General features: G+C 43.3%; 1 long non-coding RNA gene across 1 annotated transcript; it reads right to left on the reverse strand.

Moving 5' to 3' along the window:
• Positions 1–5,496: 5,496 nt before the first annotated feature.
• Positions 5,497–21,585, reverse strand: LOC122421673. The gene is made up of 3 exons (XR_006263560.1): positions 21,497–21,585; positions 13,272–13,391; positions 5,497–5,730 (listed from the first exon to the last, which is right to left on the reverse strand). It is a non-coding gene; the product is annotated as an uncharacterized LOC122421673 (long non-coding RNA).
• Positions 21,586–26,597: the final 5,012 nt, after the last annotated feature.

A 26,597-nucleotide genomic window follows, 5' to 3' on the forward strand; every position in this document is an offset into this window, starting at 1 on the left:
AGAAAACTTTCGGTCGTATGAGGCCTGTTTGGTGCCACCTCTCTCTCAAGTCTACAATTTTCTCCACTGTCCTTTTAAAGAATCCTGGGCCATTACAGCAAGAAAACTTTTGCTCTTGTGTGAATTCAAGGGGTTTTATGAGATTTATAGGACTTTGGGTGAGACTAGGGAAATTCTTGCACTAAATTAGGGGTTTTCAGGTGTGAGTGAGCTGCTGAATAGTAAGTATAAGGTAGTTTGGGGCAGGTACAGAAGAATAACATGAAATGGAGCTGGTCTGAGCCTAGGACATTGTTTCTTTTGGAGCAAACTAGGCTTGGTCCAGGGGACCTCGAGCAAAGAGATGGACTAGCCACCATTCACTTTGCTACTTTCTAATCATGAGTCAGCATTCGATGCTAAAACTAGTGGATGGTTCAGAGAATCACAAAATATGGTTAAACAATTGGTAAATAGGACTTATTAAGAAAATGTGAGTGAAGAGAAGTATTTAACCAGAGATAGGTAATGAGACAGATAATATTAATAACATACCCTGTGTTATTTTACTGAAGGTTGGTTGTTATCAGTCAAGGTTCTCCAGGAAAACAGAACCAATAATGTATATATAGAGAGAGAGAGAGACAGAGAGAGAGAGAGAGAAACATTATAGCAATTGGCTTACATGATTATGGAGGTTGAGAAATCCCACAATCTGTCTATGCCTTCTGGAGAAGCAGGAAAGCTGGTGGTGCAATTGAGTCCAAGGTCAAAAGCTCAAGAAAGGGGGTGGGGGGTGGGAGGGGGCTGCTAGTGTAAGTCTCATTTCAAATCTGAAGACCTGAGAAACAGAAGCAAAAATGTTCAATGGCAGAAGATGAAAGTCCCAACTTAGAAACAAAACAAAACAAACAAATAGAGCCTTGCTCCGCCTTTTTAGTCTGTTCAGGCTCTCAATGAATTAGAGAGGGCTAACTTTTGAGGCTGATTGTTCTTTGCAGAGGGCATTCTTGGGAGTGTCCAGCATAATTATCTGGTATTATTTCAAATGATGATTAAAAGTGAGGCTTTTGTGGTAGGGAGTGCTTTCTGTTATTTATCTTATTTATTTATTTTAAGCCTCTTTCCCAACCTCTGTGGTTCAGCTCTGCTTATTTTAGGAAGCCATTAATATATTCAGTATCAATTACCACTTGCACACAGCTCTGTGTGGGTGAGTTGCAGAGCTGAGAAATTCGTTAAGAAAATGAGTTCTGGTTTTTTAAGTTTACTTTTATCACTTTCTCATTTCAGCTGGCTACCTGGCGGGGGCGGGGGGCGGGGGCGGGGGGCAGTGAGAAAAGCTAAAAGACACCTGATGCCACTTTTAACTTTCGGCTTGAGTCATACAGATTGGATTTAACTTTAATGAAAATAGAGGAAATAAACTCTGAATGTGTGTGTTCGTCCAAATGTATAGGTCTTAGCTAAGAAGCCTGAGTTATTTTAAAAAATTCATAAAGAATGCACTTTTCATGCTTGCTGTTTGACATCTCAGGTATCATTTAGCCTAAAACACCCAGGCAAACAAAATGATGTACTGTTAGATTCTTGGCTGAATTTTTTTTAAACTCCACTCAACCTCCCCTCCCAGTGTCTACCTCTCCCTGGTCAGTCCCCTGTTTTCCCCTCATCTTTACAAAGACACCCTCAACCGCTTCAGCATGGTAATGAGCTGGCCCCCTGCCTGCCTCGTAACCTTATTTTCTTTCATCACAGAGGCTGTGTCTCAAAGTCCTGTTTGTGATTAACTAACCTTGGTGGTTAGGATAACAAAAGGTGAAACAGTTCAAGCAGCAAGTAGGAAATTTCCCTTACAGATGGTTTCTTTCCCTTTGGTGGAAAAACCAGAAGCTACTAGATGGCATATACGACTCATTATGGGATCAGTAAGCCAGCATGGAATTGCATCATGTTTGCTTTGCATCTTTCCTCACTTCTTTTCTCTTTTTTTCCAAATCGTCACCTCCTATAGGCTTTTACCTCCTAAATAAAGTGTCAGCACTTTAGTCCTTGTCCCAGTTTCTGTTTTCTGGAGGAACCTGGCTAAGTAAGTAGGACCAAGGAAAGGAATCTTTTATTAAGGTCCATTAAGGCCTCTAGGTGCTTAGGAGGAAGGCAGTAAGATTGTTGTTATGGTTGAGTCACTAAGTCACATCCGACTCTCTGGGACCCCACTGGACTGTAGCCCACCAGGCTCCTCTGTTCACGGCATTCTCCAGGCAAGAATACTGGAGTGGGCTGCCATTTCCTTCTCCAGGGGATCTTCCTGATGCAGGGCTCGAACCCACATTTCTTGTGTCTTCTGCATTGGCAGGTGGGTTCTTTACCACGGAGCCCCCTGGGAAGCTCTTGTAAGACTGTAGAAAATACCAAAAGGGAAGATCCTAAACGCATATTTTCCTAACTTAACATTTCCGTTGAAGCCTTCCTCCACAACTGGAGGAAAAAAGGGAATGTGGCCTACTCAAATGTCACCGTGACACAGAGGTGGTTAAGGCCAAAGGAATTCAGTACTTAAGGGCAGAAACTTCATAAAGCTTTCCTTCCTATAAGCTACAGTCTAGTTTTTCTTCCACCCATCCTCTATAGAGCACCTGCTATGTGCCAGGAATAGCAGTGGAGAGACAGATAGTGATTCTGGTCCTCACGAAACTCACTTTCAGCAGGGAAGACAGAAAGGACACATACAAGTGAAAAGTGCAGGATTAAAGGGGAGAATTTTTCAGGGGCTTTTGGTGTCAAGAAACAGATGGTCTCTATTACCATAAGCATATGAATGGAAATGAGGAAGGCAGAAATCTCAAAAGGCTGCCTCATGAGAACGCAGATAAAAGCACACAATTCAGCTTCCCTGCATGTGTGGAAACTGGATCTTGTTGGGTTTCTGAATGCCTAGATTGTAGGCAGGAACTGTAAGGCCCTTCAGATCCAGTGCAGTGATCCCAGCTCTATTATTTCACGAATAAGTTACCATAACAAATAGACCCTGGGACTTCCCTGGTGGTCCAGTGGCTAAGACTCCATGTTCCCAATGCAGGGGGTCTAGGTTCAATCCCTGGTCGGGGAACTAGATCCCACATGCTGCAACTAAGACTTTGCATAGCCACAACTAGAGATCCCATGTGCTGCAACTAAGACCCAGTGCAGCCAAATAAATAAATATAAATAAATAAACATTAAAGCAAACAAACAGACCTCAAAATAGAGAGGGCTAATCAAGTTAGACATTTCCTTCTTTCTCACGCTCTTGTCCACAGGTAGGAGTTGGTCCAAGATTAGGCGGCTCTGCTCCAGGAAGCTGAAAGGGGACCCAGGTTCCTTCTGTGTCGTTGCCCTGCTGTGCCGGATGGGGACTGTATCTACACGGTGCAAGCTGGATCTCCAGCACGGCATCAGCGTTTGACCCTGTGGGAAGCACGGAAGGGGAGGAACTGGGTGGGCAAGCTGCTGAAGTGGCCTACTTCACTTCCAGTCCATTCTGCTGACAAGAACTAGTCACCTGACCACTTCCAGTGCAAGGGAGGCAAAGAAACCATCTCTAGCTGGGCTAAAACCCCTGGGTTTGGGGGTGGGTACTATTACTAAAAGGAAGAAAGGGAGAATAGAAACTGGATAAGATTGCCAGAAGTAGAGCATAATAATCCCAGTTAACTTTGAATTTCTGATAAACAACTGTTTTTAGTGTAAGTATGTCCCGTTTGGGCATAGTCATTGTTTATCTGAAAATTATTTGTTGGGTATCTGCAATTCAAAGCTGGCCGTGTGTCCTGTATTTTGTCTGTCAACGCTAACAGTGAGACATAAGGACTGTTGTCACTTTGTCACTGGTGTGGTCTTTTCGCATCAGTTACAAGTGAGCCATCAAGGCAACTCAGGTTCAAGGGGAGGGATTAGAACATCTCTTGATGAGGGAGTGACAAGGTTACATTGCAAAAGAGTATGTGGCAGATACGATCGTAGCCATCTTTGGAAAACACAATTCACCTTACATGTTTTATATCATTTGAGCAAATCAAATGTCACCCCTCTTAAACATTAGTTTCATCTTTCGCTTGCACCAAGTCTCTTAAAAGTCATCTGACCCACCCTGGGCTCTCTCCCAGGAATCTGAACTCAGAAATAGAAAGCAAGGAAGCAGAAGGAGACCAAGTGGTGGAACCAAGCAGTGTGCTCTTTCACGGCAGGGCTCTGGAGAAAAAGTTCATGAACTGCTATCGAATTCTCAAGACTCACCCTTGGATTCTTCCTTTTATAAATTTCAATTGTTCAGCTCTTCCTTTGATGCCACAAAATACCTCCAGCATCCTTTCATTAACTTCCTTTTCTCTCTCATCCAGTTTTTCTTCTTTGGTTTACACTAATCACAGGACACTTCTGTTAATTGCCATCAAAATTTTACAAGTAAGGGACTTCCTGGCTGTCCAGTGGGACACTGGAAGACTCTGCGCTTCCAATGCAGGGAGCGTACGTTCAATCTCTGGTCAGGGAACTAAGATCCCTCCTGGGGCGCAGTGTGGCCAAGAAAAGTTTTTTAAAAGTGAGACATTGCATACAGCCAAGTTTAACCTTAAAAGAGGTAAAAGGACAGCAATTCTTTGGGAGGATGTCATTTCTTCTGAGGTGTCTATAAAAGATATCACTTTTGTCAGCAACAGGATTGAATACGTCACCATGGTTTATATTTTACTGTTGTTGTTGTTGTTTAAAGGAACTACCCACTGTTTGTGTTATAAATAAATAAAGAAGAGGCATAGATATACGGTAACAGCTATCACTTCAGCATTAGAAAAGTAGAATTTGAATACATTTCTTCTACAGGACTGGCCAAGGAAAAACTGACCAGTGGAAACTTTATTTACTTTTCTCTCCAACCTGATAAAGGAGCGGGGTGGGGGTGGGGGGAAGGCAGTGGGGAGCAAGGAAAATGGAGAGAGAATAAACAGTCCAGTCTACAAACTGAATAATCATATTGGGATATAGAAGCATCAAAAATGAGAAAATGCTAAGGAGATATTTCCAGGTAAATGGTCCTGATATTCAGGGAACAGCCTCCCAGTCTTAGCTGGGAGGTTTACAAGAGGAAAAGAGAGAAACTAATAGGAGCGTTTTGGATAACAAAGACTTAGAGGAACACTTTTTGACACCTGAGAGGTATCATATAGTGCAATGAGAGAACAAGAGTGGTTGTGGATCTTTATCTCTGGGGAGTTGAGAGAAAAGAGCAAATTGCTGGTATTCATTTGGGATGGACCGGGTGAGCTGATCAGAGCCTTCAGAGTCCTGTGAATCCTCCACGGAGTTTCTTAGGGTTTTGCGCCCCTCCTCATTTCAACTGCTCTCTTCATGTGTGTCTCAGCCCAGTACCGCCTCTCTGTGACCTCCCTTCTCTGCTCTCCTCGGCTCCCTGGAGAGGAAAGCTTCTGCAAACCACTAGAATGACTTCTAATGTCTCTTGAAGTATAGGCCACAAGCTTCTGGATGCCTGGCGCCCTTCAGAAAAACTATTAAAGAATCACAACATGCTCAGAAGTGTGACCAACCTAAGAATGTCACCCAAAACGTGCTAATCATGTGGAGCAGGAGCAATCAGATTTGTGGCTGGCTCTCGTGAAATGGAAACGTGACACTTCAGCGGCTGCCAGGTGGTGCTTAAATAAAACTAGGGCACTTCACCTTGAAAACTTTCAGGAGGTGCTGGGAAGCCATGTCCTGTAAAAAGGGAAATAAATGATTTAAAAAGCCCCGGCCTCTGCGTGGGAGTGGTTTGGTCCCATGTTGAGTGATGTCATAGTCTACTGCTGTTGAGTACTTGGATTGGACGGTGGAACTGACATCATAATTTTAATTAAATTGTATTCATTTCAAATGTGTACATTGAGGTCAAAGTCACATAACAAAAATTTAAACATTTAAAGATGAACAACTCCAAGCTGGGCTTGCCAGGTGGCCCTAGTGGTAAAGAACCCCCCTGCTAATGCAGGTTAGACATAAGAGCTGCGGGTTCGATCCCCGGGTTGGGAAGAGCCCTTGGCGGAGCCTACAGCGCCCCACTCCAGTGCTCTTGCCTGGAGGATCCCATGGACAGAGGAGCCTGGTGGGCCGCAGCCCATGGGGTCGCAGAGTCGGACACAGCACAGCACATGCTGTTGTGGGGCCACCTCCTCAAGTTTCAGAACATTCCATCACCCCCACCAAAGACCTCATATCCTCTTAGCAAGTACTCCTCACTCTCCCCTCCCCCCCAGGAGGAGTACCAATCGATGTTCTGTTTCTATGGTTTAACCTACTCTGGACATTTCATATAAATAGAATCATACACCATGTGACCTTTTGTGTCTGGTTTCTTCTATTTAGCATAATGTTGTCAATTTCCATGTTAGACTTTATTTTATTTTATTTTTAATTATTTGACTGCCCTGGGTCTTACTTGCAGCATGCGGGACCTAGTTCCCTGATCAGGGATCGAACCCCAGGCCGCCTGCCTTGGGAGTACAGAGTCTTAGCCACTGGACCACCAGGGAAGTCCCCCATGTTAGATTTTAAAATTGATACTTGACTCCACAATTGGAAAAACTTTTAAATATGTTTGGAATTCCTTGGGTAATATGAATCTACTTTTTCAACTCTACATTTTTGAAATCTAACCACAGAGGAGTAGAGGCTTTACTGACAGTTCAGTGGTTAAGACTTCACCTTCCAAAGCTGGGGTGCAGGTTTGCTCCCTGGTGGGGGAGTGGAGATCCCACAGACCTCATAGCCAAAAAACCAGAACATAAACAACAGAAGTAGTATTGTAACAAACTCAGCAAAGACTTTAAAAATGGTCCATATAAAAAAATGTTTTAATAAATAAATACAGAACAATAACTTCCAATTCAAACTTATCATCCCGGGAATTTCTCGGTGGTCCAGCAGTTAGGCCTGTGTGCTTTTAGTGCTGGGGCCCAGGTTCCATTCCTGGTCAGGGAATAAAGATCCCAGAAACCATAGAGTATGACCAAAAAAACAACAAATGTATCATCTCAATTGAGGTACGCTACAAAGTAAGAAAAAATGTAAAAGATCTTATTTATCTTTAAAAAAATATTGATTAATAATGAAATAATACTATGTTAGAAATATTAAGTTTAATAAAATGTATTGCTAAAATTAATTTCAACTTTTTTTATTCTTTCCATTGTGGCTACTAGAAAACTTAGAATTATGCACGTGGGGAAAAAATAATGCATGTGACTGACATTTATTTCTACTGGACAATATTGGTCTATCAAAAGATCTAATTCAAACTAGATACTAATTCAGAAAACTTTTTAACTACCTACTGTGAACATTTTTTTTTTTTTGTCCACTCCTCAAGCAGCATGAGGGATCCTGGCTCCCCAGCCAGGGATCAAACCTGTGCCCCCTGCAGTGGAAGCAGAGTCCCAACCACTGAACCTCCAGGGGAGTCCCCCACCATGAACTTTTATATATAATTTTGCTATCCTGTGAAAAAGTAGGTTAGAAACAGTGTTTGCAATTTTATTGACCTTTCCTTAGACTTTAGCCTGGACCAGAATTGGTTATCAGTTAAGCTGTGGGAATTCTATGAAGGTTTCCTCCTCTCCTGCCAATTACTGATGCTCATATGAAGTCAGAATCACTGGGAAATGTCTTATGATACAATCACTAAAATATTTTAAGTGAGGAAAAATAAGGGATGCTTTCTGGCCTCCCTGCTTTTTTAAGATATACATATTGATATACACTCTCAGTTGTTTTTTTTTTTCCACTCTCAGTTTTGAATGAACTAACAGTATGCACTTTTCTGTTATTGAGAACAGAAAATAAGCACTTATTTATGTATATTCACTCATCAACATATCGAGTGGACACTATGTGCACTGTGTTTGCTGCTGCATGTTTAGGAACTAAAAACCAAACAAGGTGCCTGTCCTTGAATGAAGCTTACATTCCAGTGAAAAGAGACAGAAACCAATGAATGAGATAAGCACCAATTCTGACATGTTCTGTGGGAAAAAAATGAATATCAATGTATCAATATAATGACTTAATAAAGAGTAACTTTATCAAATGGCGGGGAGTGTGTGTGTGTGTGTGTATATATACTGTGTCTAATTTAGGTAACTGGGCAATCTCTCTGAGAGGACAATTACATTTGAGGAAAAAGGAGTCAGCCACATAAATAGCCGTGGGAAGAGCAGTCCGGGCAGAAGGCACACTCTGGGAAAGAGTTTGGTGTGTTTGAGGAACAGAAAGGAAGTCATATGAGGAGGATGTGGTGAGCAAAAGGGAAAAGAGGAGGAGACAGGACTGGCAAGCAGGAGCCAGTAAGTCATGTTGAGAAATCTACATTTTATTTTATGGGTAATGGGGAGCCTTTGGTGGTTTTAGACCACAAAAGTAACAGATGCTTTTTTTTTTTTTTCATACAGATGATCCAGCGGTAGCATCAGTGGACAGCTGACCCTGTTCTATAATTGCCAGAAAGAAGAACTGATCGGTTTGGGTAGATGTCCTCCAGTATTCAGTAGTATTTTAGTTAATATTGCTATATACCAAGACACCTTGAATGTATACTATTTGCACCAAGGGCCCAAGGACCACCTCCCCTGCCCCCCACCACTAGGAGATAGTTCATCAAAAGTTGTGTCCAACTCTTTTCAACCCCATGGACTGTAGCCCCCCAGGCTCCCCTGTCCATGACGATTCTCCAGGCAAGAATACTGGAGTGGGGCCTGCCCTCCTTCAGGGATCTTTCTAACCCAGGGATCAAACCCAGGTCTCCTGCATTGCAGGCAGATTCTTTACCCACTGAGCCACCTGGGAAGCCCAAAAGGAAAGACAAGATCAGTCAAACAAGTCAAACTCAAAACAAGGCATAGGGACTTCCCCGGTGGTCCAGCGGTTAGGAATCCACCTTCCGATGCAGGGGATACAGGTTCAATAAATAGCAGATGAGGGTATGGTGAGCTATATTGGGTTGGGTTCCCCACGAAGCTCATTCTGAGACAAGGATTCAAGGGCAGGTAGTTTATTTGGGAGATGATTCCAGGAAGCACAGTAGGGAGGATGGAAAGGGAGACACAGAAAGGAAGAGATCCAATAAGGGGCATGTGGCAAGTGAGTTATTGCTATGGGCAACTGGAGCTCAGCATCCTTGGAGGGGGGGCACTGGGAGGCTGCAGAGAACAAGCCGCATGTTATCTCCATGGAAGGAGAGGAAGCTGGGATATTCATCTACCAACTCCATCCATCACTGGGTGGGGCCGTTTCTAGAGACAGAAACTCCTTGCGACTCCCGGGCCATACTGCTTGCTGGCCAGGTGTCCTTCCAAGCCAGAACAAAGCCCTCATTCAGAGAGTCACAGGTGTAGCAATGAGCATCCTTTTGTGTACAGAGATTAGGACTGAGGGACTCTGGGCAGGACCCCAGCAACATCTAGCATAGAGGAAGTTATCACATAGTCTCATTTCTGGCCCCATTTGCAGTCCTCCTTCTTGTTTTTCTTTCTCTCCCTTCTCTCCCACTTACAATTTATGCAATCTGGCTGTGTTTTTTTTTTTTTTTCATTTATTTTTATTAGTTGGAGGCTAATCACTTTACAATACCGCAGTGGGTCTTGTCATACATTGATATGAATGAGCCATGGATTTCTGGCTGTGTTTTATGTATCCTTGTAAGCTGCCTTAAATCTTTTTTTTGGAACACAGCAGCGCATAAATAAATAAACACTAGCAAGGTTTAACATTTTCCCTTTATTTATTGACCATTTTCCCCTTCTGTGAACTTTTTGGACCAGGGCCTCTTTTACCTGCTTCTAGCATTGTGCAGGGCACATTGAAGGCATTTGATTATTGTTCTGTCGAGCATCACAAAGTTATGCAGTGGGTTTATAAACTGACTCTGTGACCAGAAACAGAGGCACAGGACTCTCTGGTCCCTTCTTTCTTGAACCCAGAGCTTAAAATATTGCCTGCACATAGCAGATGCTCAGCCAATGTTTGTTAAATGAAAGAATGGGACTTGGAACACCTATATCCATAAGGGTTCCCATGGATCACCATTTAGAAATCCATCAGCATACTGGAATTGTGTGTTTTCTAAGGGCAAAATTGCCCTTATCATGTGGATGCACTTATTTTCATGAGTGTAAAAAGCTGGGAGGCAGGAACTAAAGATAGATCTAGAGATGGTGTTTTAAAGTGTATATCCAGCAGGCTCTGTGCATCTCAGAACACCCAATGGTAACTCAAATGCAGCCTGTTTGTGAACCCAATCTTTGCTTGTAGGCGTCCTGGCAAATTGTTCTCATAACACTACTATTGAGAAACTGGGTTCCCCAGGAAACTCAAATGCTAGAAACTGAGTGACTGCTTTATATCTCATGAATCAGAAATTGTTGGACCTCCCTGATGGAGTCCAGTGGCTAAGACTCCACGTTCCCAACATAGGGGACCCAGGTTCGATCCCTGGTCAGGGAACTAGATCCCATATGCTGCAACTGAAGATCCCGCATGCTGCAACTAAGATTCAGCACAGAGAAAGGAAGGAAGGGAAGAAAGAAACAGGAAAGAAAGAAGTTGTGGTTTAAGTGGCGGGTTATAGGCATGTAGGTATCTGGATTGGGTTTTTTTTTTTGAGCTATCACATCTCCCCTCCTTTTTTATTTTTGGCTGTGACATTTCCCTAGTAGTTTTAATAAAACACTAGGTAGAAATTAAAGTGTAGCCTCTGAAAGACAATTTTTTTTCCCACTTAACAGATCAGCATTACCCATAAGTAGGTTACTTCTAGGAAGCTCCATTTTCATATAGATCTTAGCAAAGGAGGAGAGAGAAATAGTTTGGCACTTCTTTTATTTATGGGTGTTTAAATTAAGATATAATTTGAATAACATAAAGTTCATACTTTTTTTTTTATAAGTAAGAAGTGGATTTATTTAGAGAGAAACACACTCCAAGGACAGAGTACAGGCCATCACAGAGGGCAAGTCTGGCAGCCAAGTTCACCCTTTTTAAAGTGAATGAACCAGTGAGTGCATGTTCAGTCGCATCAGTCATGTCTGACTCTTTGTGACCCTATGGACTGCAGCCCGCCAGGCTCCTCTGTCCATGGGATTCTCCAGGCAAGAATACTGGAGGGGGTTGCCATGCTCTCCTCCAGGAGTTCTTCCCAACCAGGGGATAGTACTTGCATCTGCCTGCAACTCTGCATTGCAGGCAGTGGTTTTTAGTATATTCACTATGTTATGCAACTATCACCACTATCTAATTCCAGAACTGTTCCTTTGCCCCCCAAAGACTCCAATACCATTAGCAGTCATTTCCTATTCCCCGCTCTTCCCAGCTTCTGGCAACCACTCATCTCTGTGGATTTGTCTATTTTAGACATATCATATAAATGGAATCATATGATATGTCACCTTTCCAATCTGGCTTCTTTCGCTTACCAGAAATGATCTTAAGTTTCACTATGTTGTGCTATGTATCAATACTTCCTTTTTCACGGCTGAAGAATATTCCATTGGTGTATGGATACACCACACTTTGTTTATCCATTCATCCATGGACAGACACTCGGCCATTTCTACTTTTTGGCTATTGTGAATAAGGTTGCAGTGAACACCTACATACAAGTAATCTGTTCAAGTCCTCACTTTCCATTTCTTTGGGTACTTACCTAGGATTGGAATTTCTAGGTCATATGAGAATCACCTGTTCTTCAAAATGATTACACTCATTTTACATTCCCATCAGCAATGTATGAGAATTCTAATTTCTCCACATTCTCACTAATACTTGTTATTCTGTGTGTGTGTTTAAACCATAGCCATCCTGGGACTTCCCTGGTGGTCCAATGGCTAAGACTCTGCGCTCCCAACGGAGGGGACCTGGGTTCAGTCCCTGGTCAGGGAACTAGCTCCCATATGCTGCAACTAAGAGTTCACATGCCACAACAAAAGACTGAAGATCTGCATACCATAACTAAGATTCGGCACAATCAAATAAATAAATATTAAAAAATAATAAAGTGGCTCAGATGGTGAAGAATTCGCCTGCAATGCAGCAGACCTGGGTTTGATCCCTGGGTTGGGAAGATCCCCTGGAGAAGGAAATGGCAACCTATTCCAATATTCTGGCCTAGAGAATCCCCATGGACAGAGGAGCCTGGCGGGCTACAGTCCATGGGGTGGCAAAGAGTTGGACATGACTGAGCGACTTTTACTTTCACTTTCATAGCCATCCTAATGACTGTGAAGTGGTATCTTGTGGGTTACCTCTATTATTATTTTTTTAATTTAAATTTCCCCCTGTCCTGTCTGAGCCCTGATATACCTGTCCTGGAGCAAACATCTTTCTTCCTGCCCCCACCATCTTTCTTCTTTCACCTACTTTTGCTTTGAGAACAGTTTTAGGTTTACAGAAGATTGAGCAGATAGTACAAAGAGTTGCTGGGCTTCCTAGGTGGTACTGGTGTAAAGAACCTGCCTGCCAATGCAGTAAACATAGGAGACGTGGGTTCAGTCCCTGGGTTGGGAAGATCCCCTGGAGGAGGAGATGGCAACCCACTCTAATACCCTTGCCTGGGGAATTCCATGGACAGAGGAGCCTGGTAGGCTACGGTTCATGGGGTCACAAAGAGGCGTACACGACTGTAGTAACTTGGCACGCAGGCAGGCCTGTTGCCATATACCTCTTCTCCCTTCTGCTCACAATTTCCCCTCTTAGTGACATCATACATTAGTGTGATATATTTGTTATAATTGCTGAGCCAATATTGATTCAGGGTTATTTTTAATTTATATTGATACATAATTATTAACTAAAGCCCTTAGTTTATACTACGGTCCTTTGTGCTATACAGTGGTATGGTTTTTGACAAATATGTAATGTTATATGTCTGTTATTATAGTATCACACAGAGTATTTTCACTGCCCTGAAGATCCTCTACGCTTTACTTATTCACCCTTCCCTCCCACCTCCAAAGTGCTGAAAACCATTGATCTCTTCCTGTCTCTTTTTACTAGGATCCTTTTTACTTTTGACTATAGTCTTTTCCAGAATGTCGTGTAGTTGGAATGATAAAGAGTTTGAACTTTTCAAACTGGCTGCTTTCATTTGTTTCTTCACCTTTTGAAGAATTTCAGATTGGGGGCAGTTTTAAACAAAGGTGCTATAGGCAATTCTCTGATTGAGTAATGACATGGAGAAGCCAGTGCCACTGAATGGATTGTTTATTACTTACCTTCCTGGGAGAAGGGGACACACCACGCCACTCAGGGCCACAGCGGAGGGGTCAGGTCTCGATCAGGAGGCAGAAGCAGGAATAACTGGAAAGCCTAAGCCACAGCCTTTACTAGAGTTTCTGCAGAAAAGGAGAGACATCGTACACCATTTAGGATGGGCTCCTTTGCGTAATTCCAGAGGACTCTAGGGCATAGGAGCTGTCTTCGGTTGTCTGGTACCTGATTCCGGGGTGATTAGGAGGTAGCAACTATTGGCTTGGTGTGTGAGTTAGATAAGCAGGTGGGTTGGATATGACACTGAGTCAGATGGCCTTTGCATGACTAGACATGTTCCAGCAAGCAATCCACCTCCTCTAAGGGATTAGCTAGCCCTATAAATGCAGTCTCTCCTCTAATCTGCAAGGTCCCCCAAGATGTCACAACCTCATAAGATATAGAAAATTAAAAAACAAACACGATTAGGGACTTCCCTGGTGGTCCAGTGGGTAAGACTCCGAGTTCCCAATGCAGGGGGCCCAGGTTTGATCCCTGGTCAGGGAACCTGATCCCATGTGCTACAACTAAGAGTTTACTTGCTGCAACTAAAGATTTCACATGCTGCAAATGAAGACTCCGCCTGCTGAAACTAAAAGAACCCGGAGGTCAAAACAAACACTGAAGATCCTGAGTGTGGTGACTAAGACACGAAACAGCCAAATAAATAAATAAATAAAATTTTTTAAGGTATTAAAAAAATTATTAATACACTGAGTTTCCCTAGAGGAATGGCTTTGGGATTGGTTCTCTGCAAGCAGATACTTACAGGGTTTTTATTAGGGATTAGCCCCTCTGGAAGGCAAGGAAAATCTGGCTGCAGTACCAGCTTGACCAAGTCTTGGCCAACCCAGGGAGAAGGTGTGGAGTGAGGACTGCCCATCAGAGTGCCCTGCATCTGGAGGAGACGGGCACCCTTCACAGCCTTGCCTTGGTTGCTCAGCAGTGCAGACTGCTCTGGAAAGGGTGTGACCTTGAGCAAGGCAGCTCTGTTCCTAAGACAGACCCTGAAGGAGCTTGGGGGCCATCTGCTGACCCCACTCCCTGCGAGTGAACAGCAAGCCCTTCCTTAAAGGGGGAATGTTGGGTGGCACATCTCTGTGACAAGCTCGGGTATTCTATTGCAGTTGGCCTCAGCAGTTGCTGGCTTGAGGACATACTCTTTTTTTCCTTTCCATATACTGTTTTTTTTTTTTTTTGAGGATATACTCTTATTGGCTACCTTTCTTCCCCTGCCTCCTTCACCTCCTTAATCAACTACTTGCACCAAAATCCTTGTCTTAGAGTCTGCTTTTGGGGGAACTGAAACCAAAACACATCCAATTCACCATTAGAATGATGTTCCTTGGGGCAGGTCTGGCAGTTTCCTTCACCTCCTTAATCAACTACTTGCACCAAAATCCTTGTCTTAGAGTCTGCTTTTGGGGGAACTGAAACCAAAACACATCCAATTCACCATTAGAATGATGTTCCTTGGGGCAGGTCTGGCAGTTTCCAGTTCTGTAAATGTACTTGGGGCTTCCCAGGTGGCGCTAGTGGTAGAGAACCCGCCTGCCAAAGCCGGAGACATAAGAGACCTGGGTTCAATCCCTGGATTGGGAAGATCCCCTGGAGGTGAGCATGGCAACCCACTCCAGTATTCTTGTCTGGAGAATCCCATGGACAGATGAGCCTAGCAGCCTACAGTCCACAGGGTCGCAAAGAGTCAGACACGACTGAAGCATACACATCTTGCATTACATATACGCAGGGTGATTCTAGTCCTGATTTGTTCAACACAATTCCCGTTTAATATGTTGTCCTGATGTTCCATTCCATTGATGCCCCTTTTTCTCCTAAAACTATCCTGGTTTAGGGACTTTTCTGGTGGTCCGGTCACTAAGACTCCATGCTTCCGGTGCAGGGGGCCTGGGTTCCATCCCTGTCAGGGAACTAGATCCCACATGCTGCAGCTAATCCACTAAAGATCCCTCATGCTGCAATGAAGATTGAAGATGCTGTGTGCTGCAACTAAGACCGGGGACAGCCAAATAAATAAATATTTAAAAACAAAACCGTCCTGTTTTGTACAATACATCTTATGATCAACCTACGACGCTTTAAAGTAAGTGATCCTTAATAAGATCCATGGACAGGGAAGAGTGGTTTGTTTTGATCTTGTATGCCATCAACTCACAGTTTATTTTGGGTGAATCATCCAATTTTAGAGCTGGAAGCAACCTCCAGGCCTGGCTTATCCATTAACTCTCAACTTTTTTTTCCCCCAAACTGTTGGAATGCACATGGTTGACTATTCACATGCATAACACCCCCATGGGAATTCCGATTGTGCCAGCTGCAACCCCACTCCTTTTCTCCTAGCCAGGAAAGCATACCAAATGCTGGTGAGAATTAGGTTGTTACAAGGATAATGTGTTATTTTTAAAAAGATGAATCATTCTCTTGCTTCGGTACTTTAACCACCAGCATCAAATCAGTCATGACACAGTTCGTGACTGATTGAATTTAAGAACTGCTGATCTCGTTCCAACCCCTGCATTACATAAAAAAGTCATTTAGCCACATGGTGTCTCCACTTTCTCACCTGGAAATGGGGATGCTAAAGTCTCCTTCCCTGTCTGGTTGAGTTTTGGTAGAAGGAAAATGAGATAATGGATGTGAAACCTTCAGGAGGTATAAATCCTTTGAACCAATGGGCGCCATTGTGGTTTTTATCTGTATGGGGCAAGAGGCAGCCATATCTGCTTAGAGTTTTCCAGAGCCACACTAGAATTTACAAAATAGGTGGATTTGTATCCATGTGGTTTGCACAGAACATTTATGAGTGAAAATTTTACCAGTGTTCCTGTTCATTATGTGAATTCTCTTTTATGTCTTTGCTAAGGTGTTTTAGTTAAAATTCAATGGTTGGGAGTGGATACAGGTATATGTATGGCTGAATTCCTTTGCTGTCCACCTGAAACTATCACAACACTGTTAATCAGCTATATTCCAATACAAAATAAAAAGTTTAGTTAAAAAAATAAAAATCCCAAATTGGGAACTTCCCTGGTGGTGCAGTGGCCAAGCACCCAGTGCTCCCAATGCAGCGGGCCCGGGGTTCCATCCCTGGTCAGGAAACTAGAGTCCACATGCCGCAACAAAGAGCTTGCACACTGCAACTAAGAGTTCGGATGCCACAACTAAAGATCCTAAGTGCCACAATGAAGACCGAAGATCCCACGTGCTGCAACTAAGACCCGGCACAGCCAAATAAAGAAACATTAATATTAAAAAAAAGAAAAACTGTATATAAAAAATTCCAATGGTTACAAGAGATAAAAATCCAACATGAATTAGCTTTAATAAACTGGCTCACACAATGAGACCACAGGAACGTGCTGGCCGGAGTTGGCCACAGGGACGGCCAGAACTTGAGACTGGAACATCGAAAGGATTCTCTGTGTCTCTCACCCATGCTGCTCTCTATGCTTCATTTTCTTGGAACAGCTTTTCACTGGGTGGGGTAATGGCTATCAGACGCTGGGCTCACATCTTTACTTCTTTGTGATCATAGAGAAGAGATGCCCTTGTTCCCCCCCAGCAGGCCCCCTCAGATTAGTTAGAAGAACCCAAGTGAGGCACTCTGATTGGCTCAGCCTTGGACCAATCACTGTAGTCCAGGAAATAAAGTATAGACTAAGCCAGAGGCCCACACATCCCATCAATCACCGGAGGGCTTCTCCTGCACACAGATGCTTCAGGGATTTGGGGGAGCTGGCAGCCACCAGATCTGTGCCTATCATTCAAGGAAAATAAAATCTTTTAATACACCGTCAAACCTTTATTCCTAACGAATCTTCTATTTCGGGGGCTATAAACAGTAAATCCTTTTCTTTTTCTTCCAAATGAAAATATTTTGAATATTGTAATGATGACTTTCCAAAGCTTACTTTCAAAATCACTCTTGAAATGGTTTGTGCCAATGTACACTCCTACTCACAGATGGTGGTGGGCATTCTTTAATTGTAAACTGTCATTGATCTATGCTGGTGGCTGTCGATTGAGGGTGATTGTGACTTCCCAGGGATGACGGCAATGTCTGGAGACAGTTTTGACTGTCACAGATGAGGGTGGTGCTACTGGCTTCTCGCGGGTAGGAGGACAGGATACTGCTAGGTACCCTGCAGCGCACAGAGAGCAGCTCCCCGCAACAAAGAATCATCTGGTTCAAAAGCTCAAGAAAGCTGGGGTGGAGAATCTCTCATCTACACATACGGATATGGTCTTTGTCTTTGTATATAAAGAAGTCTCAACAAAAGGACTTGCCTTGACAGAAAAACTTAGGCAGTGCACTCTAAAGGCTGGTCTTGGCACAGGGAGATACACTTGAAGTTGTGTCTTCCCAATTTGGGAGGAGGGCGGTGAACGTGGCAGGAAAAAAGTTTTGCAAGTGCCCAGATAAACTGCTTGGAAAACTCGCCCTTCCAAGCTCTTCTGGACTCTTTTTGTTTTTTTAATTAATTTATTTTTTAATCGGAGGATAATTGCTTTACAGAATTTTGTTGTTTTCTGCCAAACCTCAACATGAATCAGCCATAGGTACACATATATCCCCTCCCTTTTGAACCTCCCTCGCTGGACGCTTTGTTTTAAAGACAGTATTTAAAGCACTTTAGCAAAAAGAGGGGTAGCTCAGTATACAACTGAATGTGAGAATTACCCATGTTTAGTTTATTTCTATTCTGATCCTTGGAAAATTATAGTCATATATTATCATTAAGGAAATTTAATGCATGAAAAAATGGAATGTAAGAAACCCCTCCCCCCCCTTACAGGGTCTGGTCTCAGTAAATTTTACAACAGGAAAAACTCATCTTTAATTTTCAGCTTCCTTATTTTTCATCTTTCTCCATGTCACTCACTGCCTGTCTCTACTGACTGACTCCAATGCATGTTACCATCTGCTTCTTTTCAGAAGTAGTAAAATGAAGCAATTAAGAGTAGAGATTCTTGTCATTGGACTGTCTGGATTCAAAGCATGACTCTGTTAATTATTAATGGTGCAGCTTTGAGCAAATTTCTTCAATTCAGTTCAGTTGCTCAGTTGTGTCCGACTCTTTAAGATCCCATGGGCTGCAGCACACCAGGTTTCCCTGTGCATCACCATCTCCCGGAGCCTACTTAAACTCATGTCCATCGAGTCAGTGATGCCATCCAACCATCTCATCCTCTGTCGTCCCCTTTTCCTCCTGCCTTCAATCTTTCCCAGCATCAGGGTCTTTTCACATGAGTCAGTTCTTCGCATCAGGTGGGCAAAGGATTGGAGCTTCAGCTTCAGCATTAGTTAATCCTTCCAAAGAATAGTCAGGACTGATTTCCTTTAGGATGGACTGGTTGGATCTCCTTACAGTCCAAGGGACTCTCAAGACTCTTCTCCAACACCACAGTTCAAAAGCATCAATTCTTTGGTGCTCAGCTTTCTTTATAGTCCAACTCTCACTTCCATACATGACTATTGGAAAAACCATAGCTTTGACTAGACAGACCTTTGTTGGCAAAGTAATGTGTCTGCTTTTAAATATACTGTCTAGACTGGTCATAGCTTTTCTTCCAAGGAGCAAGCATCTTTTAATTTCATGACAGCAGTCACCATCTGCAGTGATTTTGGAGCCCAAGAAAATAAAGTCTGTCACTATTTCCATTGTTTCCCCATCTATTTGCTGTGAAGTGATGAGACGGGATGCCATAATCTAAGTTTTCTGAATGTTGAGCTTTAAGCCAATTTTTCCACTCTCTTCTTTCACTTTCATCAAGAGGCTCTTTAGTTCTTCACTTTCTGCCATAAGGGTGGTGTCATCTGCATATCTGAGGTTATTGATATTTCTCCCAGCGATCTTGATTTCAGCTTGTGCTTCATCCAGCTCAGCATTTCACATGATGTACTCTGCACATAAGTTAAATAAGCAGGGTGACAATATACAGCCTTGACGTACGTACTCCTTTCCCAATTTGGAACCAGTCTGTTGTTCCATGTCTGGTTTTAACTGTTGCTTGTTGACCTGCATACAGATTTCTCAGGAGGCAGGTAAGGTGGTCTCATATTCCCATCTCTTTAAGGATTTTCCACAGTTTGTTGTGATCCACACAGTCAAAGGTTTTGGCATAGTCAATAAAGCAGAAATAGATGTTTTTCTGGAACTTTCTTGCCTTTTCTATGATCTAATGGATGTTGGCAATTTGATCTCTGGTTCCTCTGTCTTTTCTAAATCCAGCTTGAACATCTGGAAGTTCTCAGTTCATGTACTGTTGAAACCTCGCTTGCAGAATTTTGAGCATTACTTTGCTAGCGTGTGAGATGAGTGCAATTGTGCAGTAGTTTGAACATTCTTTAGCATTGCCTTTCTTTGGGACTGGAATGAAAACTGACCTTTTTCAGTCCTGTGGCCACTGCTGAGTTTTCCAAATTTGCTGACATATTGAGTGCAGCACTTTCACAGCATCATCTTTTAGGATTTGAAATAGTTTAGCTGTAATTCCATCACCTCCACTAGCTTTGTTCATAGAGATGCTTCCAAAGGCCCATTTGACTTCACATTCCAGGATGTCTGGCTCTAGGTGAGTGATCACACCATTGTGGTTACCTGGGTCATGAAGATCTTTTTTGTAAAGTTCTTTTGTGTATTCTTGCCACCTCTTCTTAATGTCTTCTGCTTTTGTTAGATCCCTACCATTTCTGTCCTTTATTGAGCCCATCTTTGCATGAAATGTTCCCTTGGGATCTCTAATTTTCTTGAAGAGATCTCTAGTCTTTCCCATTCTATTGTTTTCCTCTATTTCTTTGCATTGATAACTTAGGAAAGCTTTCTTATCTCTCCTTGCCATTCTTTAGAACTCTGCATTCAGATGGGTATATCTTTCCTTTTCTCCTTTGCCTTTAACCTCTCTTCTTTTCTCAGCTATTTGTAAAGCCTCTTAAATTTCTTAACTAACCTTAGTTTCCTCATCTGTAGAGATGATAACAGTGCCTCCTCAGGGACTTTCCTGGTGGTCCAGTGGCCAAGACTGCGCTCCCAATGCAGGGGAAGAACCTGGTCAGGGAGCTATATCCCATAAGCTGAAACTAAGAGTTTGCATGCTGCAACTAAAGATCCCACAGGCCGCAACAAAGATCAAAGATCCCGAGTGCTGCAACTAAGACTAGATGCCGCCAAATAAATAAATAAAAAGAAATATTAAAAGAAGAAGCAATATCGGTTTGGTTGTAGTCAGTGAACTCGGAGTCAGATAACGTGGGTTCCTGCCTCACTAGAACGCTGCTCTTACCCAGCTGCAATGGCCTGGGCATGCTAGGTCTGTTTCCCGGGAATTGCTCCAGTAACAGCCAGTAGATGGCAGCAAAAAGCAAGCTCCCCCTCAGAGTCTTCCTCTGATCTGTTTCCCCATCCCTGGGTCGGGAAGATCCCGTAGAGAAGGAAATGGCAACCCACCAGCATTCTTGCCTGAAAAATTCTATGGACAGAGAAGCCTGGCAGGCTACAGCCCATGGGGTCGTAAGAGTTGGACATGACTGAGCAACTAAACCACCACAAGCTCAGATAGCAAAGAATCTGCCTGCTAATGCAGGAGACCCTGGTTTGATCCCTGGGAAGGGAAGATCCTCTGGAGAACAGAATGGAATGGCCACCCACTCCAGGATTCTTGCCTGGAGAATTCCATGGACAGAGGCCCCCAGTCTGTGGGTTTGCAAAGAGTCAGGCACAATGAAGCGACTAACACACTTTCAATCAACAAGGTAACTGCAGGCTTCCCTGGTGGCTCAGTGGTAAAAGAATCTGCCTGCAATGCGGGAGACAGTCTATGGGGTCGTGAAAGAATCAGACACAACTTAGTGGCTGATGAAAGGACAACAAAGTAGCTGACGTTTCTCCCCAATTTCTGCCTACCCCTTCACTCACTTTCTGCTCACTTGTGAGCACTGAGCACTGGGCCTGCTGGGGCGGAAGGAGAAGTCTGCCGTAACTGAATTCACGCATTTCCATTTCTTTGACTGTTGCCTTTGTTCCAGTGACACTCAGACCTCCTTCAGCAGTCCATCATCTTTCCTGACTGCATAGCTGACCATCTAGTCACTCACGGAATACCCACACTGACTGTCCCAGAGGCGTCTCAAATACATCAGATCCAAAACTGAACACATTGCTTTTCTCACCAAAGTTGCTTTTGCTCCTGTGTCCTTGTTTGCACCACCATCCAACAAGCCACAAATGGAGAAACCTCAGGGTCGTCTGTGACTCCTCCTTCTCCTTCATCCTTCACAGCCAGTCAGTCACCAAATCCTGCAAATACCACCTCTGGAAAAACACAATTCCAAAGCGCTTTATGTGACACAGACTCATTTGTAAAACATTCAAAGAGAAAAAAAACAAAAACTGAAAAACACAGATAGGAATGTTCCACTGTTCAGAAGACTAGTGCTTTCTTTGTGTTTTTTGCTTTCGCTTTCCAAAATTTCTATACTGAGCCTGTGGTTCTTCTGAAATGAGAAAATTTTAAAACCTACAGTAAGTATTCTCTTTCTCCCGAAAGTATGTGTACATACAACTGTTAGGACATCACGCATAGCTCGCTCTAGGGTAGTAATGTGCAGAAAAAAATCTGCCCGTAGGTATAGTACTTTGCCGGGCATCTGTGGTGAGGCTGCCAAGTGGATCAGCTGGCACCGCAACTCTCTCAGCCCTTTGTTAAAAATGGCACTTCCTCCACACGTGGCTCCTGAAAGCCACTTCATTTTTGGATCCGATTATTTAATATGAAAAATATTTCTGCTGCAGAAATTCATTGTCATCTCAAGTTTATAGAGAAGATTTTTTTTCTCACAGAGTGGAGTGCTGATAAATCCAAAGGGAAGCGAGCCCCACCCGAGTCCTTCAGTCAACAGACATTTATAGGGTACTGACTTACACCTTGGGCATTACTTTAGGAGTTTGCGTTCCAGGGGTAAAGGAGATATATAAGGTTCCTGCTCTTAAGAAGATGTCATCACACAGCTGCTAAGCAGATGAGCAAGATGGTTACAGACAGTAGAAATGCCAGGGTGGTGGGAGAGAAAAACTAAATCAGTAGGGGTGGCTAATTTTGGGTTGTGTGGTCACCCACATAGGAGAGCATATTTGAACCACGAGGTAAATTACAAGATAGAGCTAGCTGTCTGTCGAGCTGCTGATAGAGCTCAGCCTGAGAGAATGGCAAGCACAAAGGCCCTGGGGCAGGGACAAACTTGGCATCTTTAGGAAAGAAAGAGGCCAGTGTGGTTTTCCAGAGGTAAGTCAGTGAGGAGGAATGGAGCAGATGAGCTGGAGAAGGTGGACAGAGTTCGAGCAGGGCCTTGTAGTTGATCAATAAAGAGGCTAGATTTTAATCTAAGTTAAAAACCAACATGAGTACAATTGCTTACACATACATATTGTGTACCTACTATGTGCGACTACTGTTCTAGGCATTTTACACATGCTATTCCATTTAATCCTTACAACAACCCCGTGACACAGTCTACCCAGTGGTCCCGTGGCTGCTCTGGGTTCTGCTACTTTCAGCGCATCTCCTATCTTCATGCCCCACCATTTAGGGGAGGAAAAAATATATCTTCTGGTCTCTCCTGGATGAGTGCTGGTGAAGGGCTGGCTAACTGGAAGACGAGAGGTCACATGGAGGAGAACTGAGGCTCCGCAGGCGACAGTCAGCACCCACCCAAATATTGAGCGAGAACATCTTGGATCTTCTAACTCAGCCTAGATAAACTCCTAGCAACCCCGGAGTATTACTGCTGGTCCCACCAACATGTAGAAAGACAGCATCTCTGACCCAACTTAAAGAAGGTTGGCCATCGAGTTTATACTTGGAAAATAACAATTATTAAGGTGTATAGAACATTTTTAATGTACCAGGCACTATGCTGCCTTTACATAGCATTTCCCCTTAAACAGTCCTGTGACGTAAGCACTGCATTTGAGCTCTTTTTTTTTTTTTGAGCTCTTTTTTATAGAGGATGAAACCAAGGCACTGAGAGATAAACTGGCTTGTTCATAGTCACACAGCTTGTAAGAGCACCCTGCTTCTCATTTCAGTTCAGTTAAGTCACTCAGTCATGTCTGACTCTTAGCAATCCCGTGGACTGAAGCACACCAGGTTTCCCTGCCCATTGCCAACTCCCAGAGCTTATTCAAACTCATGTCCATTGAGTCAGTGATGCCATCCAACCATCTCATCCTCTGTCGTCCCCTTCTTCTCCCGCCATCCATCTTTCCCAGCATCAGGGTCTTTTCCAATGAGTCACCTCTTCGCATTAGGTGGCCAAAGGATTGGAGCTTCAGCTTCAGCATCAGTCCTTCCAAAGAATATTCAGGACTGATCTCCTTTAGAATGGACTGGTTGGATCTCCTTGTAGTCCAAGGGACTCTTAAGAGTCTTCTCCAACATCACAGTTCAAAAGCATCAATTCTTTGGCACTCAGCTTTCTTTATGGTCCAACTCTCACATCCATACTTGACTACTGGAAAAACCATAGCTTTGGCTAGACAGACCTTTGTTGACCCTGTTGCTCAACCTTGGGGAAAGGGAGGGAAAATCATTTCTATAGACTGCAGAGCTGGGATATTCCTTCAGGGGCACAATTCACATTGTCTTCTATGTGTACCTGCCGTCCAACCCCGTGCTTTGTCATTCATTATTCTGTACTGACTCCAACTGCCCCTTCTGGGTGCACTAATTTTAGCTCAACAGAACCTTTGAGAGATGGAGGATATAAAATAGCACGACGTTAGCCACCAGGGCTGCGCTCAGGATCTGCAGTCTTGGAAGTCCTCCGCAAGGAGGAAGCTTGGGCACGTAGTGGGGATCAGATAGCAAGCATTAGATGGACACTGCAGCTGGGAACCCAGGCAAGGCTGTGTGTCACTCTAGGCATGCAGAGACTGGAGAGGGAGAAACTTTAGAAGGCAAAAAGAAGGGACATGGTCAAGACTGGATGGTTGACTGGAAACTAGAAAATGTACTGATCAAGGCAGACAGCATCAAGTCTGTGTGCCTTTGCGGCAAACTTGGGTACCCTTTCTTCCAGACTGGTTTGGTGGGTGCCAGCCTCAGGAGTACCCATCATCGAGAACAGCTAAGAGGGTGAATTTGAGAGGTTGTTTTTATGGTTGTTTTAGTTACTAAGTCGTGTCCAACTCTTGTGACCCCACAGACTATAGCCCGACAGACTCTGGCCATGAAACCACTGAAATAAAGAAAGCAACTACCCAAAACCAAGAAATGTATACCTATAGTGAGGTGTGAAGATGTGGTTTCTTTTGTTTTCCTCTCTTTCTCTGTCTCTCTGTGTGTGTCAGTTTCTTAGTTATAGTCCTGGGCCTTAGCAATAACAACAATCCATATTTGCATGTTGCAGGAACATGCCAGAGACTTGAATGCCTTCCATCCAAGTTTCTAGCCCACAGGATCAGCATGATCTCAGGAACGCGAATCACAGAGCAAGTTTGCACAGCTCTCTACTCTTTATAAAGCTATTTGGGAGGCTTATTAGCATGTTTGAGGTTATGCCAAAGGTTTGTAAAAAAACACAATGGAAGCACACAAGAAGTTTTAGGGAGATTTTATATTTCATTCCAGGACTTGATTCCCTCCTGCAAAGACAAGGGTCTCTATGTCATGTTCAACTGAGTTGGGTAAGAAAATAACTCTATGTTCTTAGGTGAAAGTAACTTAAAAAATATTTTTGCTGACAACTTGAATAATGCATGCTCATGATTAAAAATAATCCAGTGTGACCGGAAAATGTATAACCTAGATGCAGCAAGGTCCCTAGCGGTAATCACAGCTCTCACCCTTGGTCCACTCTGAGGCTGCATTCAGAATCTAAATGCAATGCCAGGAAACCAGCTCTATCGGTGATGGAGAGATAAAGTTTTACTGAAGATTTTTTGGAGATGGTGTGGCTGAAGGGTGACATTGCATGTGTGTGTGTACTGGTGTGTGTGTGTGCTCAGCTATGTCCGACTCTTTGGAATCCCATGGACTATAGCCCACCAGGCTTCTCTGTCCATGGGATTTCCCAGGCAAGAATACTGGAGTGGGTTGCCATTTCCTCCTCCAGGATATTCTCCTGTCCCAGGGATTGAACCCACATTTCTTATGTCTCCTGCATTGGCAGGTGGATTCTTTACCACTGTGTCCATCTCACAGGGACATTGCATACCTCATGGCAAATGCCAAAGCAATTCCCTTTATTTTTTTTTATTTTTAATTTTTTTCAGCAATTCCCTTTAAACATCTTAGTTCTGCCGGAATTTCTTCTCTAAATATCATTCTCCTTTCCACTCTCTTCCTCCCCCTTCCCTGTCTCTGTCTGGGTTCCCCATCACAACATAAACGCCCCTCCATGGTCTGGAAGAACTCAGTTCTGGCTCTCAGCTTGCCTATCCCACTCAAAAAGAGAAAAGCTCAGTAGATGGCTGATTGTACTCCAACTTTTTTTTTTTTTTAAGAAAGCAGTTCAACATCCAATTATTTGTCGAGAATAGCTGGGAATTGGCACTGGAACTGGCTTTCTCAGGCTTGAAAGATCTGAGCATTTTTCTTCCTGGTTGCCCATTCGGTGAAAACATGGTGGTAGCCTGAAATGGGCTCTGGTTATAGTATTTACCCCACAGAAGTTGGCTAGTTCTGTAAATCCTCCTCCCTCCCACCCTCAGAAGCTAGTTCTTAAACATTTATCAACACATGACTGGACTCACTCCACAAGATACATATAAAATTCTTATCAAACAAAATCAGGTCTTGTTCTGTGGAAGGCAGTGCCAGGGGCTGGGGTCAGGGTGGAAGACAATTTTTGACGTCAAGAAAATAAAAGATTTCTCTATATAGTGATATATAGAGAGTGATATATATCTCTATATAGTGATATATATAACATATATTATTAAAGAGAAAAATCACTGGCCCTAAATGGCATCACTTGTGTTAATGCCCATGACACCAAACCTAGGTTTAATATCTAACCTAACTGCAGATTTTTTTTTTTACTTTTTTTTTGTTTTGTTTTTTAATTTTTTGGCCACAGCACATGGCATTCAGGATCTTAGTCCCCCAACTAGGGATTGAACCTGTACGCCTTGCAGTGGAAGTGTGGAGTGTTAAATACTGGAGTGCCAGGGAAGTCCTCTAATTGCAGTTTTGACTTTCATAGAAATGCAATCTTAATTAACCAGTTTGGAATTTTCTGGTCAGCACCAAAGAAGTAATCTGTCATGTGG

The sequence above is a fragment of the Cervus canadensis genome, chromosome 1 (genome assembly GCF_019320065.1).
Source record: "Cervus canadensis isolate Bull #8, Minnesota chromosome 1, ASM1932006v1, whole genome shotgun sequence".
Taxonomy (NCBI): Eukaryota; Metazoa; Chordata; class Mammalia; order Artiodactyla; family Cervidae; genus Cervus; species Cervus canadensis.